Genomic DNA, 26,145 nt, shown 5'->3' on the forward strand with positions numbered 1-26,145 from the left:
GTGTGCACAGCCAGCTAGAAACCGGGGCTCAAGTTTGAGCTCAAGTGAGCATTGCGTACTCATGCCATATTTGGTGTCTTGAGAGCACTTCCTAAGAATCCTCTGTTAATATTCCTCATTGGATGAGAACCCGGATGTAGATGGAGTCAGTGAACATTCCATTCACTCACCAGCCACGGAGCATCTCAATGAGCACCGGAGGAAGAAAGGAAATGAATGGTTCCCGAAGAGCCTGCCCTGCACTGGGCACCTGGCCGATCTCAGTCTTCACAGTGGCCCTATGAAGGAGGTGTTACGATCTCCATTTGCAGGTGACAAAATGGACTCACTTTTTAGAAGTGGATGAATGAGATCTGAACTCAGGACTACCCACTTGTCCATCACTATGCTTCCAGGTATGTCTCTGCCCTTCAGATTCAGGTGCCAGTGTGTATGTACAAGTGTGTGTGCACGTGTGCCGTGTGTCATGGAGAGGGGGAGGAATGGGGTCATCTCTTTGGACCAGAGCTTCCTCCACATTCACTAAGTTTGAGCAGAGGAAGGGAGGGCACTACGCTATGGAGAGAAAAGGCCAGGCATGGGCTGGGCTGGGGGACTTTGGGTAAGTCTCCTGACTCCATGCTTCGTTGTCCTCTATTCGCTGAGAGGAAGATTTTCTTAGCCGGGGTTCCTCATCAGAACCCAGAAAACCCAGAAAATGATTTCAATGACTATTTTGTCAACTCTCCTAAGGATGGTACATAACTCGTACCATTCTAGACGCACAGGAGAAAAACCCATTACACACAGTGGATGGCACAAGGCATTAGGGCTGAATTCTCTCTTGAACTTGGCTGAGAAAGTACTAGATGGTTTTTAAGGTCTCTATGGCTCTGACATGGGAGATTGGTGGGGAGGCTGCATGCCTCCACTAAAGAAACTGGGGAGGGTGATGTTCCTGAGCACAGCTGAACTGCAAATGAGGATGACAGACCCCCTAGACCAGGTTATCTTAGTTTACAATGTCCTCTGTGTGTATTTCCCTTGTGTCATCCCTTAGCCTAATGACCTTCGTTAAATATGTCAATCTTGCCTCAGCTATGCTTTGAGGAATCAAGGGAGCAGTTGGGGACAGCCCTTTAAGGGGATAAGCACTACCCCTCACCCTTAGGGCTAGCTGGGAGGGTAGGCGGGAGTAGGGCAGCAATAACTGGCAAGAGATCTGAATGGGATCAATAATTGAGCACCTCCCCCGCCCTCAGAGGATGTGGAGTATATTTTATTACAGAAGGGGCCAGTTTCCCAGCAAGGCAGAGCAGGGGTTTGTGCCCCAGGAGTGAGCTAGGCCCCACCCAGAAAATATTCTAATACCTTAAAAACTGAGAGCATTTTCAGCCCTTCTTAAATTTCAGCTCTACTCCTGGAGCCCTGAGATGTTGGGCTGCGTCCCAAGGCAACTGGGAAGGGGCAGCGTGTTGTGGATTTCTGCAGCCACCTCAGCAGGCTCTCAAGAAGCATCTGGCTCTGCAGCAGGCGTGGCAACATCTTGCATCAAAAAGGACATATCTAGACAGCACAGGTGCCTGCCAGACTCTGGATCACTCCACAAAGTGAGCTGAGGATACAATCACCCTGAGGGAGGAAGGCAGAGGAGACATTTATTTCAAACCAATTTCACCCGCTGTGGAACAATCACTAAAGCCAAATACTATCGCTGGGCGTATATGTGTCGTGGCACAGAAATGTGGGAAGGGCGAGTGAGCAGCTGCTGTGGAGAGGACCTGTGAGGGGACAGAATCTGTTGACGGGGCCCCAGAACAAGGTCTCTCACCCCAGGTCTGCCAATAATTACTGTGTGACCCTGAATGAGTCACTGTACCTCTCTGAGCTGTTTCCTGATAAGGAGGAGCTAGAATCACTTCTCAAGTGGGTGGTCTCGCCTGAGGAGAGGACATGGGCTTAAAGGCCTGAGTTTCAGCTTTCCAGCATCACCTACCTGCCATGGGACCACAAGAAGACTCTTAACAGCTTCTCTAAGCCTCAATTTCCCCATTTATAAAAGGACGTTGACTGACAGTCCGATAATTTTAGAGCCAAACTTTAACTCTAGGTTCCTTGCAGCTCTAAAAAGTTCTTCAGTGATTCTCTGCAGCAAGAGCAGACGACAGGGAGGAGGTTTCGCTCCTGGTGCCCTTAGCCAGGTGTCAACAAAGGTTTGATAACCAGCCAATGACTGGATCAATGAATCAATGAACAGCTCTCTGTTTTTGCATGAAAGAACTGAGGCCGAGAGGAAAGAGACTTGCCCGAGGTCACACAGCTGATAACAGACAGAGCTGACCTCAAATCCCAGGTCTTGGGACCTAAAATCCAATGCCCCTCCCACTCTGCCGTGCTACCAGGAAAGGAAAGGGAGGCCCTTGAGCAGAGACTCCTGGGGTGTGGGCAAGGCCAGGGCAGCCTGGGGACCGGGGGATAGTGGGATCGTCCTGGGGGCACGTTGGGATTCTAGGCACCTTGGATCTACCAGCCCGAGTCAACCCCAGTGTCTGTTGACTTTCCAGCCGGTTCACAAAGCCCTGCCCCAAGGGGGCTGCATTGCAAAGAGAAGAACTGCCAGTGGCTGGCGAGGGTCTCTCCCTGCCACCTCCTTCAGGCTTTTGTGCAGGTATTTATTTTCCTCTTCCAAAGATGGGCAACGAGGAGGCAACTAACTAGAGAGGCAGAGTGGGGTGCTGCAGGAAAGCTTCCAGAATTTAACTTTCTGCTCCCCAGAGGCCTCTGCTGGGAAGTCACAGCCTGACCTCACTCTCTTCTGTGGGCCCTGCTTTCCTGGGCCCTCAGAAACTCTTCTCACCAGCCCACTCTCCCCAGGACTGAGGGAACAGCTTCTGTAGAGTCTCCCCATATTAACAATCCCTCACCTTCTCATGGGCTTTTTACAAAGCATGTCCTCATCTACTGTCTCATTTGATCCTAGAAGAGCCTGTTAGAGATGAGGACTCTGAGGTGGGACTTAGGGGGGTGAGGAGCGGCCCAAAGCTTCAGTGGCAGAGTGGGGACCAGGTAGCACAGGGACAGAAGTCTGACACTTGGCCAGAGGGGGCCACCTCACCCTTGGCCACAGGTGCCAGAGGGGGCACCTCACCCTCTCCTCTGGCACCCTGGGGAGCTAAGGCAGAAATCGGGGCACCCCCATCAGAGAGCTCAGGGCAGGGGGAGGTCACTCCTTCCAGCAGGACATCTAACTCCCCCTCCCAATACATGCACATTAAGCAGTAATTAGGACCGAATTTCTGTGGGTGAGACCTAGGCATCAGTGTTTTTTGAAGCTCCCCAGCTGATTCTATTGAGCATCCAGGGTTGAGAACCACCCACTAAGACCCCCTGAGGGCAGGCGCTGGGCCCCCCATGGAGATGAAAGCCTACTAAGGGGGTGACCTCTCCTTTGTCTCTTTCTCCCTTCTCACCCCAGAGCACAGGTACCTAGCCCGGGTACCCCCTTCCTGCCAATATCCTGGTCCTGCCCTGGACCTCTCCAGACTCCCCGGCCCCATCAAAATGTCATTGGGTGGCAGAAGCAGGGCTCCGCTAAACCCTCAGGAGATTGCCTGCCACCTCCAAGAAGCAGCCAGGCCCAGGTGAATGGGGAGGGCAAAGCTGCTGTAACAGGATTGCCCATCGACCCCTCCTGATAGCACATCTCTATCGCTAACAGACATGGCAGAGGGGCTTGTAGCTCCCCCACCCACCCTAGGCCTTGTACAAGTGCCCTGGGCAACAATCGACACCACCAGAGCCCAACCCTAGATGGTGAACAAGCAAACCTTTACCAGCACCCCCACGGCAGGTGTCTTAGCATCCACGGCCGACTCCATTTGTGGGATAACCCTGTCATTCTCTCCACCCACCCATCTACTCTGCCATTGTCGACTGAGCACCTCTGATATGCCAGGTGCTCAGGACACAGCAGTGAACAAAGCAGACACGTTCCTCCCCACAGGGCTTAGCCACGTGGCAGGTATCATAGTCCCCACTGTACAGGTGAGGGGGCTGAGGCTCAAAGAAGAATGATGGCCTGCCCATCACTGGGCAGGGGCTGAGCCAACCCGGACCCTTGGGCATGGTGAGCCCTGTGTGTAACTGCCCACGTTCTTGCCCAACCCCACAGTGAAAAGCAGCAGGAAGCCTCCTTCACAGAGGGGAGAGAAGAGCTCACTTAGAGGGGGCTGGAGCCAAGCGCAGGCCCTGGCCGGAGAGCCCCGAGGTCCCGGCATCTGCCTGTGCCTTGCCCTCCCTCCCACTCCCTCCGATAATGAAAACCCTGAGAGCTGCAATGAAATTCACCTTAATAAGTGCTCGTTAGAAATATGCTAATGGAGAGGAAGCTGATATCATATGCCCCGAAACCCCAAAGGGAGAAGGAGACGAAAAGAATTCAATATTGAGTTTTGTCTCATTTCAAAGCCGCTTTCAAAGTGGCCATAAATCTTCTGTGTGACGTGACGTAAGGAGGAGCTGCCAGCGGCTCTGGTGTTAATATTTAGCGGTTGCCAGGTGCTGAACTGCACGCATTTGACTTTCCAGTCCTCACTCTGTGGGGAGGCGGAAGGTGCAAACTAGGTCCCAGGCGTGGGCCGACCCATCCGCACAGCCCGCCCACCTGCCTCAGTTTCTAGCTGTGACATTGGCAGAAGCACATACACTGTGCTGGGTTCCTGGAAGGATCACGCGTGGGTGTTGTCTGGCTTCCGGTGCAGTGGTGGAGAAAACACGCTCCGGGGTCAGCCGGTCTGAATGAAGAACAGCTCTGTTAATTACCAGCTGGGTGACTGAACAAATGACTTAATCTCATAGAGGTTCCGTTTCCTCATCTGCAAATGGAGATGGTAATCGTATCCACTGTAAAAATTAAATGAGGTAATTACACCCAGTATGTGATACACTGTAAAAAGTCAACAAATGTAGCTGCTATCACATTGGGCACCCAGTAAACAGGAGCTACTGTTTATATTGCGTCTTCTTCAGTTCCCCCAAACTCCATTGTCGCTGATAGAAAACAAACAAACAAACAAACCTGGGCATTGTCTCTTATCCCTTTTTGTTTATAAGTTGCTGGGTAACTTTGGGAAACTGACTTAACCTCTCTGATTCTTTACTATCTATTCTACAAAGTGAGGATGATAATTCCTGCTTTGATCTATCTGGAGGGTGGTTGTCAAGATAAAAAAGATATGCAAGTGAAAGTGCTTTGAAATGTATAATAAATGACACAGGTGAGGGGAATTATCATCATTGACCTCCAGCAGGAAAGCTGTTCTAGATGCCATGGTTGGCCTCCCTTCTCCAGGCAGCAAGGGACAGTCTCTCTCAAGACCTCAGAGGAAAAAAGTCTAAATTTCTTCTACACAACAGTGACAACAAATTAGAACTTTTAATTCCTATAGATGTCTAATCGAAGTCCTTTCTACTGGCTGCTGAGAAGACGCATGTCTTCTTGCTCTGCCCTCGGGAGAGAGAGAGACAAGCCAATGGTCACCATTCGGATGGGGGTTCCTCATAGTCTGGAACAGTTTGTTTCTAATTCCAATAAGACAGACTGCTCTGGGGTCCTACGCTTCTTGCGGTTCATGCCAGGTGTGACCTGCCACCCCCACCTCCCACACTGGTCCCTACCCGCCCAATGAGAAGAATCCACTGATTGCATCAATGTCAAGTTGCTATGAGTTTCTAGTGCCTTCTCTCAATTTCTGTATTATTTCACTGTAGACCCAACAGCTTGTGGGCTGGCGTCAGTTCATGGAGCTCACTGTGAGAAGCTGGAAGGCAGTGGGAGCAGAGGAACAAGCTGGAGTTCTTGGCCCCTGGTCCTGCATTGATTACCAAGATCAGCACCTTCTCGAGGAAGAGGATCATGGTTGTATCTCCTTCTCATCCTCCTGCCCCCTCTGCACCCATTTCCTCTGCTTTTGCTTTTTCTAACTTCTTCCTATGGGGTCCCATAATGCTCCCACCTGAAAACTCAGTCCCACTCCTGAAGCCATTCTTTCCGAGGCAGGCATAATGTGGACACCCTTCCTGACCTGGGGTAAGGGGTGGATGGTCACAGCTGGGTCAAAGCTTCTGGGCCTGGATTGTCCCCTGAGTCCCTTCTGCTGCCAGTGAGACCCAAAGGTGAACTTCGGGAGTCTCATCTCTTCCAAAGCCCCAGGCTAACTTTGCCCTCCCCAACCCCCTGCCTCCCATGGAGACCCAGGCCTCAACAATCTGGCTTCTGCCCTGGTCCCTGCTCCTAAATCCTGACTCATTGCCCCTCTCCAACTGGTTAAATAGTAGCCCAGCCCAGGGTCCTTGCAACCTCCTTACACGTCCTGAAGCCTTGCTCTGCATCCAATCGTTCGTTCAGTGCAGAAGCACCTAGTCTGTGCCAGACGTTAGGCAAGGCCCTCGATACATAACATGCCAATTCAGATGCTAATGGGCGAGAGAACAACGTGTGACCAGGATGTCACAGTACCTATGAGGAGACCCAGACTCAGGGGTCATTGGCCATTGTCAAGATATGGAGAGGGGCACTGGCCAGAAGAAGGGGCATATACACTGAGACCTGAAGGAGGCAGAAAGTTAGCCAGACAGGGCAGGAGTGCTCCGGGCGGAGGGAGAAAGAGCAGGTGCGTTTGAGGAAGTAAAACTGACTCGTTCTGGCTGGAGCAGAGTCTGAGGCAGCGGTAGAGGCTGAGCTGGAGAGGGGTCAGTCCCAGAACCCCACTTGCCTTGTGAGCCACGACTTTGTCCCGAGATAAATGGGCAGCCATCGGAAGGTTTTAAGTAAGGGATCAATTTGGCCAGAGTTGTATTTTCAAAAGATCCTTTCCTGATTTTTAAAAAAAAAAGTGGAAAGAAAGTGAATTCTCATTAATAGGGAAATAATTTTTTTCAATGATGGATGGATAGCCACACCATGGAATATCTGCCAGCCATTAAAAGGAATGAAGGAGAGCAACGCTGGTTGAGTTGGAGGGATTTCCAGGAGGTACTGGGAAGGGAAAAAGTCAGAGGCTGGAGAGTATGATCCTGTTTTTCTAAAGCAAACAATCTACACACACACACATACCTGTTTGTGTCTGGTTAGAGTGACATGAAATGGAAGGACACAGAGCAGGATGTTGGCAGGGATTCCCTGAGTGGGCAGGGGGTAAGGGCCCGATGTAGGGGAAAGGGAAGAGGGGGAGAAGTTAAAGAAAAACATTTTAAAGAATGAGCTAATACAACAAGTGTGATATGATCACATTTATGTGAAATTATTTATGTGGAGACCTCAGGTCTCAGCTTATCTGCCCCTTCCTCTGACCAGTGCCCCTTCTCAGGCTCCCTTGGCAGAGGCCCCAGAATGTAAAAAGAAACAAGGAAAAAGAAAAGTGAGCAATCTCCCACTGGCTGAGACACAGAGAGAGGGGATCAGATGGGGCAGCGCTGGGGCAGGCAGAATGGTGAGGGTGGCTACAGTGGGCCTGCGGTGCGATGTCTCTCTGTGGTCAAGTCTCCACCACGCCAGCTGGCCCCACACCCGTCCCAGGGCCTGATAGCACGTGGGGCCGGCATGCCACTTCACTCCCCCAGGGGGTGCTCAATAAATAATGGCTGGTTCCTGGACATGGCTTCACTGCGGGTAGTGGGAGGCCCTTGGTCAGGTCACCTCACCCCTCAGGGCCTCAGTCTCCAGAGCTGTAAGGAGATGCCAAAAAGACCAGGCAAGAGAAGGAAGGACAGGTGCCCAGGACAGGATGGCATCAAGGGTCTGGGCCCGACAGAGTGGCTCACTCAGCCTCCTCCTTTCCCCACTGCCCTGGGCTGTCATTCATGGATCCTTTCCCAAATAACCACAACCATAGACGCAGGCACCCTGGAGCTCCACTGATGGGCAAATGTGGCATCAGTGTGTCAGTAAACTGTCCGGAAATGCCCCACATGCCCCATCCTCTGTGGAATGACAGGTCGTAACACCAGACTGTCGGATGGGCTTGATTCCTGATTCTGCCTGGCCAAGTGACCTTGACAGTCACTTGATCTCTCAGATCAGATCCCCAGTTTCCCCATCTACAAAGCAGAGATATTAACAGGACCTACTTCAAGGGGCAGTAGTGAGGACTGAAGGAGTCAGTGCAGCCTGAGGAGGAGTTGTTTTTATATTATTGTTGGTGGTGTCCACGGATCTCTTCAGGCTAAGTCTATTTTCCCAGCCCCGTCCCCACCTCCAGGCACCTTCCTGAGCTGGCCAGACCACTCCCCTGTCAGCATCACTCAGAATACAGCCCACTGGGGTTCAGACAAAACATTGAGTGGGAAGCCAGCTGTCATGCAATTACAAAGGTTAATTGCAGGATTCAACAAGAGGGAGAGACCTCGGCCCACTCATAAATACAGCTGATTAAGAAACAAGCATCATTTTGTAATTATGCCACTGACAGAAATCCACCATCCCACTTAGCAGTTTTAGAGCCGAGCCGGAGGTTCACCAGAGACACTCTCACTGGTACCCACCCCCAGGGGCTTCCGCGACCCCACCCGGCCTCTGGAGCATCACCCAGGGCTGTGTTCCTCAGAAGCTGCAAGTGGCCTTGGGCCTAGAAGAATGCCCATCCTGCTGCTCCCTGGAAGAGTACCTGCTGGAGCCCCCAAGAAGTCAATTAACAGCATCTGGCTAATTAAAACAAGATGTTACATTTCATCGTTGACTCAGTGGGAGTTGTGGCGGGAGCCTGGGAGAAGCGGCCCCCACATCCCAAACAGCTCCCCCTTTCATGTGGCTCTGGGGAGACAAAGCTTCTCTGATCCCTTTGAAAGCCGTGGTCCCAACAGCCCCGGAGCAGGGAGCCGGCCCACCCAGGGGAGAACGGCAGTTCAAAGCCAGCCTGGCAGGCATGGTGGGGTCCAGTTGGGATCGGGAATAATTAGGGCATTCCAGACCATAAGAATCAATGACATAATTAACAAATATTGTGCTATTCCTCAGAATCTTGCTGCAAATTACACTGTCTTTGATCAGACAATGTTCCCTGACTGTTAATGACATGTAATGTTAATTACCGGAGAAAGGGAACTACTCAGAAGGAAGATTTCCTCAGAGAATAATTAATATTCTTTGAGGAGTCGCGGAGCCTGTGAGGGGGGCTTTTTTCCCCCAGTTGTAGGGACTTAGAAACCTCAGGAAGCCCACCCGCCTTGTCCATGGGTGGGCAGGGCTATCCTTAAGAAGAGAGTGACTTACACATAGTAGGCAGGCTCTCAAGACTTGTTAGTGGAATGAAAGGATGGATGAATGAATGAAGAGGTTCCCCTGGGAATCTGTTAGGATCCTAGGATAGGAAAGCAAGAACACTTTGAATCATAATCCAGTCCCCCTTTTTTCAAATGGGGAAACTAAGGTTCAGGGAGAGGAAGAGACTTTCCAAAGCCACACCCCTCGTCAGTGACTAACTTGGGACGAAAACTCAGGTGTCAGACGATGTTCCCATCTCCTTTCCACCACCATCACCCTGCTTAGTTCTTTGGTGGAAGTTAGGAAAGATTCAAGGGACAAGGAAGGAATGTCTTAGCGGTCGGGGAAGCACACTTTTTGCCCTGAAATGCACTGGGAATATTTCAGGAGTGTCCAGCCTCACATCTTTGACCTGCTTGGAATTCCCCAAGTTGGGGAGGAATGTCCCAATCAGCTGTCACAGCCCCTAAAACACAGGCCGCATGTCAGGCAACTGCAGAGCCCTGACCACAGGCCCAGAGAAAGGTCTCCTGCCCCTCAGGCTCCTCCCCAGTCTAGAAGGAAGGACAGAAAAGAAAGGAGTCGGCACCCCTCTCCTCGGCACCCACAGACCGTCGCTGTCTTCTCCCTGTACCCTGTGGGGCAGAGTCCCCTGGGAGAACCAAGGCCTCATTCCCCAGACTGAGCTCTACCAGAGGGAAGGCAGAGAGCAGGGGTCAGGACACTGGCTTCAGGTCCTGCTGTGCCACCAATCATGCACAGGTCACACCCACCATGGGTCTCGGTTTCTTCCCGAGGTCAAGGTTGCTTCCCACTCCAGATAATCACTCTGCCTCCTTTCAGGCTGATATCCCTGGATTCTGAAACAATGGGAGCAAACCCAGCCTCCTCCTACTCTTCTGAGGAGTCCTCAGTTTCCCTTCCTGCTTCCTCAGGAATTTCTTACTTCCTACATCAAATGCCTCTCCCAGGGAAAACAGGTCACTAGGTCTGATGGATCCCTAGTTTCCAGCAGAGAAGAGGTCCCACCCCGGCCCCACTTCCCCCTTCTCCCCAGGGGCCAGAGCGGAGCTCCCAGCTCCATTCTCAGCAGGCCAATAGCAGGCTCCGGGAGAGTAGGACAACAGGAGGAGTAGGGGTTGGCCACCTCCCCACTCCATTGCTGCTCAGATGTTCTTCAGTGCCTGGCTTCCATTCCGAAAGCAATCACAGGCATTGAGTGGCACAAGGGCCTGACGCAGGGGGTGGGGTGAGGAGGGTGCAGGCAGATGCTGCTGCATGACATCTGTCACCCCTCCCACCTGCCCACCTTCAGGTTCCAATGCTCCAGCCTTGGCAGCCCCCTGCCTGCTTCTTGGATTTTTGCTCTAGATGGCCCAGCTCCAAAGCACCACCAGACCCACCCACTCCTCCAGCCCCCAGGAAACATGGGCCTGTCACTAAGAATGGCAAGGTAGTGACTGGTGAGCATGTTCCTGTGTCTCAGTATCCCCATTTGTTCGATAAAAACCCACTTTGGTTTCAAGTCACACCTTTCTCTTCAATGTCTCTTTAGTGCTCTCACGAGTAGGAAGGCCTAGCAAGAGGGTCCCTGTTTTTCAGAGCCAAAATACAGACACAAAGAGCATGATGGCTCAATGCAGGAGCCAGGACTGAAACTCAGACTTGCCCTGCCTCCCCACCCTACCTCCAACTGATTCAGGCCTTTTCTCTGCTGCGTAAGTCACCTCCAGCATCACCTTCCAAGGCAGAGAAAATAGAAATTATTCTGCAGCCTCGTTGCCCAGAAGCCTGGGCTGACCCCTGACATCTGACCCCTGACATCTGAGGGGCCTTGCCTGAGATCCTCTGAGGACAGGCCAGGGCTCATCCTCCCCAAACCCTGGCTCCTCACCCAGTGGGGGCATGACTTTGCTTCTCTCTGGACTATTCCTGTGCTTGAAGTCTCCACAGAGAGAACCACTGGGTTCTGGAAAGCTCCCCTCCCTTGACAGGAGACTGTAGACGGAGGGAGAATGCTACCACTGTCCCCTCATTGTGGCCTTATGGATGCACATGGCCCTTGGGGCAGCAGGTGGTCACAAGCTAGGCTGCCTGTCCCCATGCCAGATCGCACTGGTGTCCAGCACACATCCCAGGGGCCAGCCTGCCCAAGTGGCAGCAGTGACCCAGAGCCCAGGGCTCAGGCCACCAGGACCGGGCCATGGCTGGGGGAACCCAGGCCTCAGGGAAGGCCACTCCTCTCCACCAAGCCTCCGCCCTGCTCACAGGCAGATCCTCTTTGTGCGAGCACACGCCACCCACGACAATCCCCTACCTGGAGTGTCCTCTCCCCTCTCCTCTCCTCATCCCCTTCTCCTGCAGACACGTCTGCCCTCAGTCCTTCACTCCCCCTCCGTCCCTTATAGAGAACCTGCAATGCCAGATTGTCCTTTCACACTCACTCCTGTTGCCTCCCACCCAGGCTCCAAGCTCTTGAGAGGAAAGGGCCCCAGTTGACGCGGCTTCCACATTCCCCACAGCACTGACGTCTCACTCAGAGCTGAACAGGTGATCCATAAGGGTCTTTAGTGGATGGGCTGATGGAAAGAGTGAGGCGGGTTCCCCTTGGCTTACCCAGTGCCCATGAGAGAAACCAGCTCTGACTTGTGGAGTGATTGAAAGAAGCACTTCCTGCTCCCTTCGTCCATCATATCTGACTCCCCAGTGCTCCCAGAAACAGAGGAGCCACTTCTCAGCAAGCGCTTCAGGAGGCGCCGGGAGCATGGAGAAGTAATGGGTCTGGGGCTGTGGAATCAGGGGACTAGGCTCACGCTCTGGTTCCGTGTTCCCACTGTGCTCCCTGAGCAATCTGCGGCTTCCCTCCAAGGCTCAGTCACCTCAGCTGGCAGGGCAGAAGATAGGGGCATGGGAACTCATGCATATTAAGCACCTGGCCCACAGGGGGTGCTCCCTAAATGCCAGCTCCCCTCCTCCTCCCTCTGGCCAGCTCTGGGTTTCAATCCAGGCCCCTGTGATGGCTATCAGCAGCTCGAGGGAGTGATGCTCAGGGTCCTGCCAACCCCGGCTCCCCGAGGACAGCCACCCCTGGAGCTGGGCTGCCCACCAGCTCCCTGATGGCCTGTTTCTCCAAAGACAGGTGAAAACCCCCGCTCCGATACCGGGCGAGGAGCAGCTTTGCGTGAGACAGGCAGCCAGGCGGCACCCGCAGGCGTGGCTGGAGTAAATGATAGTGTAACCCTTGCTACCCGAAACAACAATATCATAACTGTCAGAGCAATTTTCCACCTCAGTAGTTTAACACCTGAACTGTTGCTGCACTCCCTCCTTGCCCCCACCCTCCACGCTCGCTCACGCTCTCTCTCTCTCTCTCTCCATCTCACTGCACTGAAGTTGGCCAGCTCAGCTTGGAGACACCTCTTCTGGAATAGGTGGCAAACAGTGTTTGTCCCCAAGAGCCAAGGGCTGCAGAATTAATCAGCATACGGAGTCTTCAGAGAAGAGAGGAAAGGGAAAAGCCCACAGGCTGGAATCCTTGCCCCAGCATCTGTCAACATCTGGGGTATAAGCAATCCAGGGATTTAACAGGGATTCCAACATTAGACTGCCTCCAACTCCCGGTCATAAAGATGCAGTTATTAATTTTTATTTACTGGGATCATATTTACTTTCCTAGAATGAGAGGAAAAGCGCTGGAGGGACATGAAGACAGAGGCACTCCAAAAATGATGCCTGTCTGTTGGGGACCTGCCAGAAAAAGACACACACACTTGGAGTGATGGTCAAAATCTTTAACAACTGGTGGGGCAGAGGAACTGACCGATCGCCCTTCTGTTGGGCCAGGAGGTTGCCCTATATGATGGACTGCAGCGGGGGTGGGTCCCAGGGGACAGCCTGGGGTGGCAGGGAGGACAGTCTCAGGGGACCTGGGGAAGCAGCTCAGCTATTCACCAACCAGTATGGAAGTATTGCAATATTTTAACAACCATCACACACACACACACACACACACACACACACACACACATACACACCCCTTCCTCCCCCGGTTACTCCAGCAGAAAATCCCTGTCATAGTCTCTCCCCAGGGAACCATCAAGTTCTCTGACAGCCAACACATTCCCCTTCAGGGGAAACCAAGGGCCAAATCAGAATCACAGAGTCAGGACGGCAGAGCCGGAAGGGATCACTGAGGTGATCTTGTCCAACCCTTCAGTTGACAGATGTGGAAACCGAGGCTGCTCAAGGTCACTCTGGGACATAAGGGCAGGGCCTGAATGGGACCCTGGCCCACTCAGTGCTCACTGTGCTGGCTCTGTCACCAGAGCCAACCCCCACGGTCACAGGTCACTGCACTGTGCACTAATTGGGTAGGTGGTTCACACACAGTGAGGCCCACCCTCTTGGGTAAGAGCTCAGAGGCAGGACCACCGAGGGAGAGCCCTCGCTGGAGAATTTGCCCATACCTGCCTCGGGGTGAGGGCAGGGCGAGTGGGGCAGGAAAGAGGCTGGGCAGACCCTAAGACACCAGGCTTTGTGACTTGGGAAGAAAGCACACCCCAAATTCAGGTTGTGATGCAAACAGAGGTTAAGGGGTCGGGAGTCAGATATTCATATCCTTGCTGATTTCCTCCAGGCTCATGGCCTTAAGTAGCCTATCAGACACGGACCACTCTCATATTTGCCCGTGAACTCCAGACTGGGTTTCCACCTTCCCACTCAATCTCTCTACACGGATGTCTAATAGACATCTCAAATTTAACACGCCCCGAACCTGATGTCCCCCCAGAAGCCTGCCCCTCCTACAGCCTTCCCCATTTCAGGGACCTGGGCTGGGACACTTAAGAGTCATCCTTGATTCTTCTCTTTCTCTCACCCCCCCCCAGCCCACCTCTCAGCAAATTCTGTTGGCTCTACATTCAAAATGTATCCTGAATCTGATTTCTTCTCCCCACCTCCACTGCTCCCACCCTGATCCCAGCCACATCATCTGACACCTGTCAGTAGCCTCCTCACCTGTCTCCTGCCGGCCCCCCTGTCTGGGAGCCTTCTGGCCTCTATGGTTGTGCACCCTTGTTCCTGTCCCCTTCCAGTGCCCCCTGCCTTGGTTAACCCTGGCTATTGACTAAAACAGGAATTTCAAGTCCTCCGTGGTCCAGGAGCTCACAGGGGGCCCCAACCTCCTCCGTGGAAGTCAGGCATCCCAGACGTGGGTGGTGTCCAAGCTGAGAGGACCTCACCATCACAGTCCAATTCCCTGTGTACCCAGAAACCTGCCGGAGGTCACAGAGCCAAGGCAAAACCCCTCTAAACTCCAGCCCCATCACTTCCCACAAGGCCTCGGGAGCCAGGAGTCAGATGCTCCCAGCGTTAGCTCCTGCACCACGAGGCTCTCTCCCCTCTTCACATGCCACATGTGGGAGCAAGCCTCGACTCTGGTATTGACACGTCATACACGGACAAGGCATCTATATCATATTTAGCGACATCTCCACAGACAGACAATGCCACCCTCCCTCCTCACTCCCCCCGGGGACCATCTCATCCATCTCTGCTTTCCTGATCATAACTGGCAGAATGGTATTAATCCTTGAATGACAAAAAAAAAAATCAACTCTGCTTTAATTAGTCAAAGTGAGTAAAGAAGCACAAGCGTCCTGTCCCACCAATGTCACCTCACACACCCCATGTTTCAGCAGCTGAAGATCCCACCACTGGATCCCACCAATCTGGCTACAAGAAATCACCTCCTTGGGGGGGATGGGGGAGGGGAGACCTACTACCCACAGGGCTTTGTGCCAGGTATTCCCTCCAGCCCCACCAGTGTCACCACCCACCGCCCTACAGCAGCTCTGGGTCTGGAATCTCCTGCCATCTTTGCCCCCGTTCCCTGCACTAATGTCACTAAGAGAGGACATTGTTGGCAGCACTTAAGCAGGACTCCCAGCCCTCTAGCACCTGTCCTGCAGACGCCTGACAGAGGAAGATAAATATATTTATAATACACAGCAAAGTGAATAACAAAGAATTTATATAGTTGTCTCTGACAAAGCTGACAAGCCAGGGCTGGCAGCTTTAATCAGTTCCCAGCTGAGCCCAGGAAATCTACAGGCGCACAGCTCTGACCTTTTGGACCAATTTCTAAAGGGAAGGTTAAAGTTGTGCCGCAAAGTATGTTTTTTTTAATTTTAAATGAAAGAGGGGTGTGAGATTGTATATACACGCCAACCTCCAAGGTGGTAATGGGAACACGGGAATGAGATTTTATTTTGAATTAATCCCCAGATGCCCTCCTGCTGTTGCCCCTCTGAAATCTTTTGCTCTCTGGGTGAAACACAGCGGTTCCCATTTGTCTGATGAAATGCTCGCTTGCGTGAACGACTTGCAAATGGACTGAAAATGCGTGTGGCTGCAGATTCCAAAGATTCATTTTTGATAAATATATTGCCAGAAAAGGGACTAAATATTTAAAATGTCACTTTTAAGCCCTGCATCGTTTTTGTCCCCATAACCGGAAGGACTGTTGGGAACATCTGTGAGTCCTGAGTTGGTGTCACCCACGAGTATTCCTCTCCTCTCGTGCAGAGTCAACAGTCAGAAGCTTTGAGTGAAAAGCTAATGAAATTTGGTTTCACTACAGCCAACCATTTAAAGTCCTCCTTTTCCAAAGGCGGGCTTCACACCAACACAGCCACTTCTTCCCGTCAGATGGAACCACCTGGACCTTCCTCAAAGACCCTCTGCCTCTTGGGCTGAGAACAGGACTTGGGGTGCCAGGTTCCAGCAGCAGCTGCTTGCCTTGGGCCCCGACAGCCCTTTGCACCCACCTCTGGATCAGGGTCCAAAACCTGGCTGCACATCAGAATCACCTGGGGTGACATGAGGAAAAGGAGATTTTAGATGATGCTGGTTCCTGGGCCCCCACCCAGCCCCACTGAAGGGAATCTCCACGGATGGAGCCCAGGAAGCCGAATTTTTGAAAGTTTCTCCAGGATCCTAAGGAACAGCCAGGCTTAGGAAGCAGGGGCTTCAGCAGCCCCGATAAGGTAAACAGCGGAAAAATCGCTGCTCCTCTAATACTTCCTTCACCTTCTGGTGCCTGATACACGCCTTCAGAGAGAGGCCTGTTTCTACAGCACTCCCCACCCGAGCATGAACCCACATTCCAGGACAGGCCAGACAACCAGCTCCAGTTCCCACTTGAATGTTTCTAAGTCTTCCACCTTGCGGCTTCTGAACTCTGCATTTTCACACAAGCCTGGATTACATCTCTGTCAAAATGCCCTTAACGGAATGGGAGAAAATATTTGCAAACCATATCTCTGATAAGGGGTTAGTGTCCAAAATACATAAGGAACTCACACAACTCAATAGCAAAAAAAAAAAAACCAAATAATCCAATTTAAAAATGGGCAAAGGATCTGAATAGACATTTTTCCAAAGAAGACATCCAAATGGCCAACAGGTACGTGAAAAGATGCTCAACATCATAATCAACAGGGAAATGCAAATCAAAACCACAATGAGCTATCACCTCACACCTGGTAGAATGGCCATTACCAAAATGACAGGAAATAGCAAGTGTTGGTGAGGATGTAGTGAAAAGGGACCCCTTGTGCACTGTTAGTGGTAATGGAAATTGGTGCAGCCACTATGGAAAACAGTGGGGAGTTTCCTCAAAAAATTAAAAATGCAACCACCATATGATCCAGAAATTCCACTTCTGGATACATATCTGAAGGAAACAAAATCACTATCTCGAAAAAATATCTGCACCTCCATGTTCATTGCAGCATTATTTACAATAGCCAAGATATGGAAACAACCTACGTGTCCATTGACAGAAGAATGGATAGGAAAATGTGATATAGATCTATATTTATATATAATGGAATATTATTCAGCCATAAAAAGAAGAAAATCCCACGATTTGCAACAACATGGATGGACCTTGAGAGCGTTATGCTAAGTGAAATGTCAGACAGAGAAAGACAGAGAAATACTGTATGATCTCACTTATAATATGTGGAATCTAAAAAAGCCAAACTCAGAAACAGAGAGTAGAACGGTGGTTGCCAGGGACTGGGGAGTGGGGGAAATAGGAAGATGTTGGTCTAAAAGTATAAACTTTCAAGTATAAGATGGATAAGTTCTGGGGGTGTAATTTACAGCATGGTCACTGTAGTTAACAATACTGTTTTATATACTTGAAAGTTGCTTAGAGAGTAGATCTTAAATGTTCTCCACACACACACACCAAAGCAATTCTGTGAGGTGATGGAGGTGTTAACTAATCTTGTTGTAATCATTTCACAATATATACGTGTATCAAATCATCACATTGTACACCTTAAACTTACACAACATTATACGTCAATTATATCTCAGTACAGCTGGAAAAAAAATTTTTTAATGCCCTTACTCCTAAGGGGCAACATTTTAAGCTGCGGTTTACACCTAAGTGAATGAGGTTCGAATTTCTTCTTTGAGAGTTGATCTTCTTGCAGACTTTCCATGTGTCTGAACCTAGCTTGAGCAATAATGGTTTTAAATCTGTCAGGTTTATGAAATGTTTCCATGGCCACGAGCTCACTTGATTTCAAATGATCCTCTCACAGTTCTTACTGCCTCCACTTTCTAGATGAGAAAACCAAGGGTCACAGAGTTTAAGAGATTTGCTCCAAGATCGGCAGCCAGAAAGTGCTACAGCTGGGAGTAGAACTCAGGCCTTGGGACCAGAGGCCCAGTGCTCTTTCCACAGCAAGGAGCATTTCTCCCCGCATGCGGGAACCTGCCCTACAATACTCCAGCTCATTGGTTGCAAAGTCTCTGCTTGAACGTCTCCAGTGACGGGGAACTCACTACTTCCTGGGGCTTATCCAACCTTCCTACTCTCAGGTGGTAGGAGACTATGCTGTATAAGGCATGGAGCCCAGGAGAGCATCAACTCTGAGGTGGCAGCGATGGGAGCAGCAGGGGGCTGGTAGATTAGTGACTCACACAATGCCCAGTGGGTCCCATTTTCCACCTGATGGCTGATGCCAGGTTGTGCTGGCACCCATTGTGCCCATCCCAAAACACTTTTCTCCTCATCCTCTACAGCAGAGCTGTGCCCAGGAGCCCCAGAGCCCAAGGAAGGGCGAAGAACCCCCAGGAACGAATGACCCATCCCCAGTCCTAAGGTTGGGGCCAATTAAGATGCTTTGAATCCATTGTTCTGGAGTTTCGAGGGGAAATTCCCTTAGGTTTTTCAGCACCCTGACTTGGCCCACAACTGTGGTCACTCTAGACACAACTGCACAACTCAGCCACCACTGCCCACCACAGCAGGGCCCTCAGTGACCTCCTGGCACATGGGAGCACTGATGCCAGAGGGACCACGATAACACGACAGACCATGGGGACAGACCTGGGGACACAGGTCCTGGTGCGTGGTACCCTCCGGGGACCTTTTGGAGAAGTAAAGTGCTGAGGAGATGGAGGGAGAGCTTTGGCGGGAAGGATGATCAGGACCTCACACCTGGGCTGGAATCCAGAGGGTTAGTGGACAGAGGCCAGTGAGGCCCTAGGGGAGGGCATGGTGGTCACCAGGACCTGATGCAGGCCCCCTGCAGACAAGGCAAGTCAGACTAACCACAATTCTTCCAGATCAGGAAAGGGCAGAAAACAGCATAACAGATCTTCTGAAAGACTTTCCATATCTCTCATGATACAGTTGTTCCCTCTCCCCCTTTGTCTTTGCTAACGGAACTCCAATTTGTTTATATGATAGATGAAGACCCTTTCACCACAGGAGGAGCACCAGCCCCAAAGGACGAGTTAAGATCAGTGATCTCATCCCCCTTGGCTAGTGATTGGTATAAGGGTGGGCACATGTTACCGTTCTGGTAATAAAGTGTATCAAGAAATCAGCTAGGGAAAACTTTCTTTCCTAAATAAAAAGATAAAACCTCCTGAGGAATAATAGCCCTCTCTCTCTCCCCACTTCCTGCCTGGAACATGGATGTGATACTTGAGGGTGCAGCAGCCATTTTGTAACCAGGAGGCAACAAGCCAACAGGCAAATGATGGTAGAGTCAAAGGAGATAAGAAGCCTAGGTCTTCAAAGACACTGTGGAACCACTTTGCTAGCATCAGATACTCAACCTCCAGAAATCTTGCTATGTGAGAAATAAATACCTCTATTTGTTTAAAATACTCTAATTAAATGTTTTTCCCCCTTACTCGAAGCTGAACTCTGTGCTAATATAATATACATATGGGTAAGATAGAAACATAATTACTAATGTCATTCATTCATTCATTCCGCAAGTATTTGTTGAGTGCCTATGACACCCCTGGCTCTGTCCTAGGCACTAAAAGGATACACACACACACACACACACACAGTCCTGCCCTAGAGGCACCTAGATACTAGTGGGGAGGAAGAGGTGATGAAGAAAATAAATAAGTAAATGATGTATACGTTATGTGCTGATAAGTGCTAACGTGAAAACTAAAGGAAGGAAGGGGGTATGGAACGCCAGAGCTGGGAGAGGGGGCTGCAGCTTGAACTAGAGTGGTCCAGAAGACCTCACTGTGATATCTGAGCACGGCCTTGACGGGGGCCAGGGGGCCCGCCACGCAGGTACTGGGCGAGCACCGTTCCAGGCAGAGGGGAGAGCAGCCTGTGCGTGCTGACGAGGACACCACCACCATCCTGAGCTGGGCGTGCGACACCGGGTCACAGCGCTCGCCCCCCGGCCCCAGGTTCTTCAACTTATTTCTCAACGGCTCAGACAAACACCCAGAGTCCAGGCTCACGAGGTCCGTGAATAATATGAAGTCCACCAGAACTGGATGAGGCTCTCAAAGACCTCGACAGGCTGGAGTGACGGACTGAATGTGGGAGGATGAAACGTAACAGGGATGAATGTGAGGGGCTACACTTTTGATCCAAAATATCAACAGCACAGCCCTGGATGGGGAAAGACGTGGCAGTCACATGGGCGAAGAGAGCCCAGGAGGGTTCCACGGCCAGAAATTCAACAGAAGGATACGTTCACGTGGAAAGCTAACAACACAGTCTCCATTACTTCGTAATGGATGTGTTCTCAATGAGTGTGCTGGCCCCTCTCTGTGCACGGGTCAGGCCAGATGTCACCGCAGGCCAGAGGCCAAGCCAAAAAGACACAGACAAGCTGGAATCCGCTCAGGGGTGCGAGGCCAGGCTGAGGAAGGAGCTAGGGAGTTGGAGGAGTGGACACTCGGAAGGACACGATCCATTCTCTTCCTCCAGATACTCGGTGAGCAGCTACTAGGGGCCAATCACTGTTGCTGGTTCTGGGAATATAAATGTCCCCTCAGAGGCCATCAGACCAGCAATCACACCAGCAATGGCTTTCACATGTCAGAAAAAACCCACACTAAGAAGTACACTGGACACCACGAACCGCTAGACACAAATATGCGTGTGCGTATATCTGTAAAACGGAGACGAAAGCTCCGCAAAGCTGCATTTACCTTTACCACACAAGGCGACCTAATATTTTCTATTTTCCTATTTTTAACATGTGAGTTGGGGCCCACTGAGTTGATTTGATGACCCACTCATGGTTTGCCACCAACAACATGGAAAACACTGAACTATAGTGTGATCAGTGCCACAATGGAACAAACAGGTGCTAGCAGAGCAAAGACCAGGGGTCAGGGTTGACCACGCTGAGAAGTAAGGTTTGAGACCAGAAGAGGGGCTGGGAGATGACCAGACAGCTCTTATGGCCTGAGAGTGGTGATGGTTGCACAACAATGTAAATATAGTTAATACCACTGAACTATACACTTAAAAGTGGTTAAAATGGGGGGGCCAGCCCAGTGGTACAGCGGTTAAGTGTGCGCGCTCTGCTTCGACGGCCTGAAGGTTCACAGGTTCGGATCCCGGGGGCACACCATCGCACCGCTTGTCAAGCCATGCTGTGGCAGCCTCCCATATAAAGCAGAGGAAGATGGGTATGGATGTTAGCCCAGGGCCAATCTTCCTCGGCAAAAAGAGGAGGATTGGCATCAGATGTTAGCTCAGGGCTGATCTTCCTCCCCTTCCCCCCAATAAGTGGTTAAAATGGTATCTCTTATGTAATGTACACTTTACTACAACTAAAACATTATTTAGACAGAGAAAATAGCCCACAATCACTGGCTTTCAATAATGTAGAGTTGTGACTTCGGGAATACTATGCAGCACTGTAAAAGAAGGAACTACTGCCACACACAACAACATGGCATTTTGCCAAGTGCTAGAGGCCAGACACAGAGTGCTCACTGTATGACTCCATTTATATGAGGTTTAAGAGCAGGCAAAGCCAACATATGGCAATAGAAGCAAAAAGGGAGAGTCACCTCTGGGAGGGGAGATGGTATTGACTGGGAAGGGACATGAGTAACCATCCAGGGTGATAAAAATATTCTATATCTTGACCTGGACGGGAGCCACACAGGTGTATCCGTTTGTAAAAATTCATTGAGCTGTACACTTAAGATTGATACACTTTACTGCTTGTAAGTTATACCTCAATAGGAAAGGAAAGAAAGGAAAATATTTTCTAAAAGGAAAGGAAATGAAAAAAAAGAAAAGAAACATGATCGAATCACTTCTTGGGTGGAGGTCAAGTTCAAAGTCACCACATAAGGGAAACATTGTATATAGTCAAAATTACTCTTGCAAATCTCTTAAATCACCCATGAAGATTCATGCATGTGGGTGTATACAACCCCGGGCTATAATGCTTATCCACTCTGAAGTTTGCAAAACATGAGGTTCAACAGAGACTAGAACAAAGGGAAAATTGAGGCACGGATGCGAAAGCCCACAGTCATCCGGCTTTACAGTGACTGTCACAGCGTGTTGGGGAGTAGGGGAGGGAGGGAGAAATCTAGCAGGCTGCTGCCCGCCCGTCCAGGCTTGTTTCAGTCTGCTTTAATATTAAGCCACTATAACATGTTTTGTTATTTAAAGTTGATTTGTTTGTTGTAGTGAGAATTAAATGAGCTGGGTTCCGAAGTGAGCAGAGAAGTTAAACACAGTCATTACTCTGTTTTTAGGTTCCTCCTCCTTGGCCCCAAGGAAGAGAAATAAGATGGAAACACTAGGAAGAAGGATTCCAGCTTGAGAGAAGACAGCGCTTGTGAACTGAAGTGGAGAAGCTTTCCCAAGATGGATGGGCTGGTAGAGAGTGAGTTCCCCGTCAGCAGAGGGAATGCGTAGGCTGAAGATCTGTCAGACCAGGGGACCTGTATAGGCCCCTTCCAGCCCGGAGCTTCTGAGCTGGCCAGACCTCCTGGCTCCCTGTCCGGGGCACGTCCCCTCAGCTCACAGCTGCCTTGACAATGAGATGTGGAGCTGGCGAGAGGGACCTGCCAGGAACTCCAGGTGGCTGTCCTAATGGAGGATCGCTGTGCCGCCCCTGAGGATTTACAGCCTCCCTCCTGAGTTATGGGAGGGCGGGCGGAGCCAATAAAAAGGAGCCGTCCAGGCTGTGCGGTGCACGGAGCATCAATCAGGGACAGCCTGACCAGTGGAGCAGAGTGAAGATCAGTCTGCTGGTTTCTCACCTATAAATTCTCCCTCCCTGCACAGGAGGAGCAGATGTGTCATATTTAAGAAGAGCTTGTGCCATGATTTTAATTCCAGGGATGCATGTGGGGAGTGGGAGAGAGTGAGGAGGAAGCAGCCCTGAACGTGGCCTTCGGCTGGCCTCACCTCCCACCAGAACCCCTACACTCCCCTCTCTCCAGTCCCATCCCTAAGCAAATGGTGCTGAGTGAGCAGATCAGAAAGGATTGTACACCTGGGAGCAGGGCAGTTGGATTGGGGTGGGGGATCCCGCGTGGCCTGAACAAGGCTAAAAACACGACAGTGGAGCCATCACACCTACTTCTGGAGGCTGGGAGTGGACACCCTTCCTACGTCTTCTACTGTAGTGCCAGGAAGGACTGAGGTAGAGGTGCAGTGGATGGACAGAGAAAGGCCAGACTGCCCTAGACCCAGAGTTGTTGCATTGCCAACATGAATGGAATTTCATATCATTGCCAATGTGAATGGAATTGTGCAGTTCACAGCCTGGATAGCCGTACATGGCAGTCCTGCTGGATCTACATCGGAGGTCTTTCTTCTTGAAGATAGGGTAATGGGGAGAACACTAAACCAAGAGTTAGGGGACCTGGGTTCAAGCTCTAGCTTCATCTCTGACTTGCAGAGGGCCCTGGGCAAGCGCATCACTTCTCTGAGCCTTATTTTCCTCACCTGTAAAATGGGGACAATAATTTCTGGATCTTGCCTTCTGGATCTTTCCCACCAGCCCTGGCATGTCTCCTGTGGGCTTTGTGGAGTTTTGGACAAATGGCAACTTCTAGAGATGACCCTTGCCATGTCCATTCAGACCCCAATCCCAGTCCTTAACCAGCCTTTAAACATTACCATCCTGCCTTTCTAGAGGCCACACCTTCCTGGGACAGAACCTATAAGGGCTGACGGGATTTATGGCCTTGCAGAAGGTGCTCCATAATTCCTGAACTAAAAAGCAGTACACTGCCTGACAACTGGGGAGAACATTTGAAACTGGAACTGTCCCAGAAACCCAGGGCCATGTGTTTGCCAATCCCGGGCAGGTGACCGCAGCTGCTGACAGCTGGGTCCCCCAGGGAGGACCTGGGGGCAGGAGGTGCAGCAGAGCGTGGGCAAGCTTCCCTGGCCCAACTCCATCCTTGACTGGCTGGGAGACTCGGGAGAGCTGGTCGCCCTCTCTGAGCATGTGTGGGCTCATGCTCTCAAGCTAGGGAACACCTCTGGTGTTCCCCTCACAGCGCTTTAGAAACAATCTTTTCAAAAAGTCACAATTTTTCAAGAGTTTGGGCTCAGCTGCTGAGAGAAATAAACCAAAAGGGGGGCTGGGTGGCACAGGGGCCTGGACTTGGCGTGAGGCAGATGTAGGTTTAGAATCCCTCCCCTACCACCCAAAACCTTGTCATCTGGGGCAGATCCTATCAACCTCGTGAGCTGCAGGTCTGTGGTCCGGGAAATGGAGGTGACACTACCCGCTCACACAGTGGTGTGGAGTGGAGAGAGGAGGTCAAGTCTTGGCATAACGTGGGTGTCCCGAGGGCAGCGGACCTTGACCAAAATCTTCAGACCACTTTATTACAAGATTAGGGCCTTCACTCCCCAGGCAGGAAGAGGGAACTAGTCACCCACACCAGCACCCGAGAGAGAAAGGAACATTTTTTTTAACTCTCTCTCTGTCCTTCCCTCCCCCCGTCCTCCTCCAGCTCACTCCAGTCGTCCTCTAGCCCCTCCTGGGACCGCTCCCCGCCCTTCTCAGTCTCTGCTTCTCTATTTCGTCTCCTTTTCCCCTCCCTGTGTCCCCTGTCTCCCTGGCTCAGAGTAGCAGGGGACTTAGGGGAAAGGTCAGAAAGAAAAGCTCCCGGCTCCCCCCTGGGTGCTGGGCGAGGCCCCCTCGACGCTGAAGGAAGCACAGGGAGGGACTCAGAAGACCAAAGGAGGGGGCTGTCTCCCTCCATCTCTGAGTCCTGCCAGGCTGGAGACACCCTGCCCAGGTTCAGCTCCAATCAGGAAGGTGTGGACTCCCGCACCCGGGAGAAGAGGCGAGGCTGGAACCCAGGACGGGGTCCTGGACACAACTGCTCCAGGGCCACAGAGCAAGAGGAGGATGCCACGAAGTCCCTCAGCTCTCCATGTACCCACCCCGCGTGACCTCGTCCATCCCGGCTTTAAACACCGTCAGGACACTGACAACGTCCAGATTTACGGGAGAGGGCCCTCGGCCCCCAAGCTCCAGATCCGTATCGACAACTGCCTACTTTTCAAACTCGACATGAACAAAACGGAACTTGCTCCTCCTTTGCCCGCCCCTCCCCCCTGCCGCAGGGTTTGCCACCTTGGGGAGGACCCCACCCCTCATACTGACGCTAGAGTCACACTGATTCCTGTCTCTTCCCCGACATCCGATCCATCACAAATCCTGTTGGCTTTGCCTCCAAAGTGTATGCACAATCCCACCATTGCTCCCAGCCTGATCTATGTGCCAGCATCTCTCACCTGCAGAAGCTTCCTAACTGGCTTCCTGCTGCCTCTAATCAGTCTACTCTCAACCCAGCAGCCAGGGAGAGTGTCTAAAAATATAAATCAGATCACACTGCTCCACTGTTTTAAACCATCCGGTGTCTTTCATTCCCAATCAGAATAAAATCCAAATTCCTACCCAGGCCTAGGAGGCCCTCCATGATTCGGCTTCTGCCTGTCTCTCTGGCTTCATCTCATATCATGCCCTCCTTGTTCTCTTGGCTCCAGCCTGATGCACCTTCCATCTGTTCCTCCAGCAAGCCAGGCTCACTCCCACCTCAGGACCTTTGCACATGCAGTCTTTTCTGCCTGGAAAGCTCTTGCCCCAGATCTCCCCATGTCTGCCTCCTTCTCATCACTCAAGTCATCTCCAAGATGCTTTCCCTAACCCTGTCCACACTTAGCTCAGCATCTCCAGCACCTGGTATGCCACCTGGCACAGAGCAATCCTGGGTAAATATCTGCCGAATGAATGTGTAAGTGAATGAAGTTGTAGACTCTTATAGCTTCAGAGTGGAGAACACAGCAGGGGCAGGCAAAATTGCTCCTCAAGAAGTGGCTTTCCAGTTCCCTGACATCCTCTCCTCCCTCCCCTGGACACACTGAACTTGGTCATGGCCCTGTGGCTGCAACCAATGCAGAGGTCCAAGGGGCGTCCTCTCCCCTCACATGGACACTGCCTCACAACCCAGCCCTGCCTGTCATAGCCATGTGGCTCCAGTGGACAGAGCCACAGAGTCCCATCTTGATGGGACAAACAACTCCAAGGTAATGGACTACAGTTCCCAAGCCT

General features: G+C 51.4%; 1 protein-coding gene across 18 annotated transcripts in view; it reads right to left on the reverse strand.

The window, feature by feature from the left end:
- MEGF11 (multiple EGF like domains 11) overlaps positions 1–26,145 on the reverse strand; it is a 336,243-nt gene that overhangs the window by 231,971 nt on the left and 78,127 nt on the right. Inside the window, exons 1-2 of one of the 18 annotated variants that reach the window (XM_087428552.1) lie at positions 4,684–4,856; positions 1,351–1,611 (exon numbers count right to left, since the gene is read on the reverse strand). The exons of the other annotated variants lie outside the window; for them this stretch is intronic. The gene's annotated coding sequence lies outside the window, so the exon portion shown is untranslated. Of the gene's footprint in view, positions 1–1,350; positions 1,612–4,683; positions 4,857–26,145 lie in introns of those variants that run through there. 18 annotated transcript variants of the gene reach the window in all.

This window comes from Ceratotherium simum, chromosome 3 (genome assembly GCF_057802395.1).
Source record: "Ceratotherium simum simum isolate JZ-2026a chromosome 3, ASM5780239v1, whole genome shotgun sequence".
NCBI classification, from domain to species: Eukaryota; Metazoa; Chordata; class Mammalia; order Perissodactyla; family Rhinocerotidae; genus Ceratotherium; species Ceratotherium simum.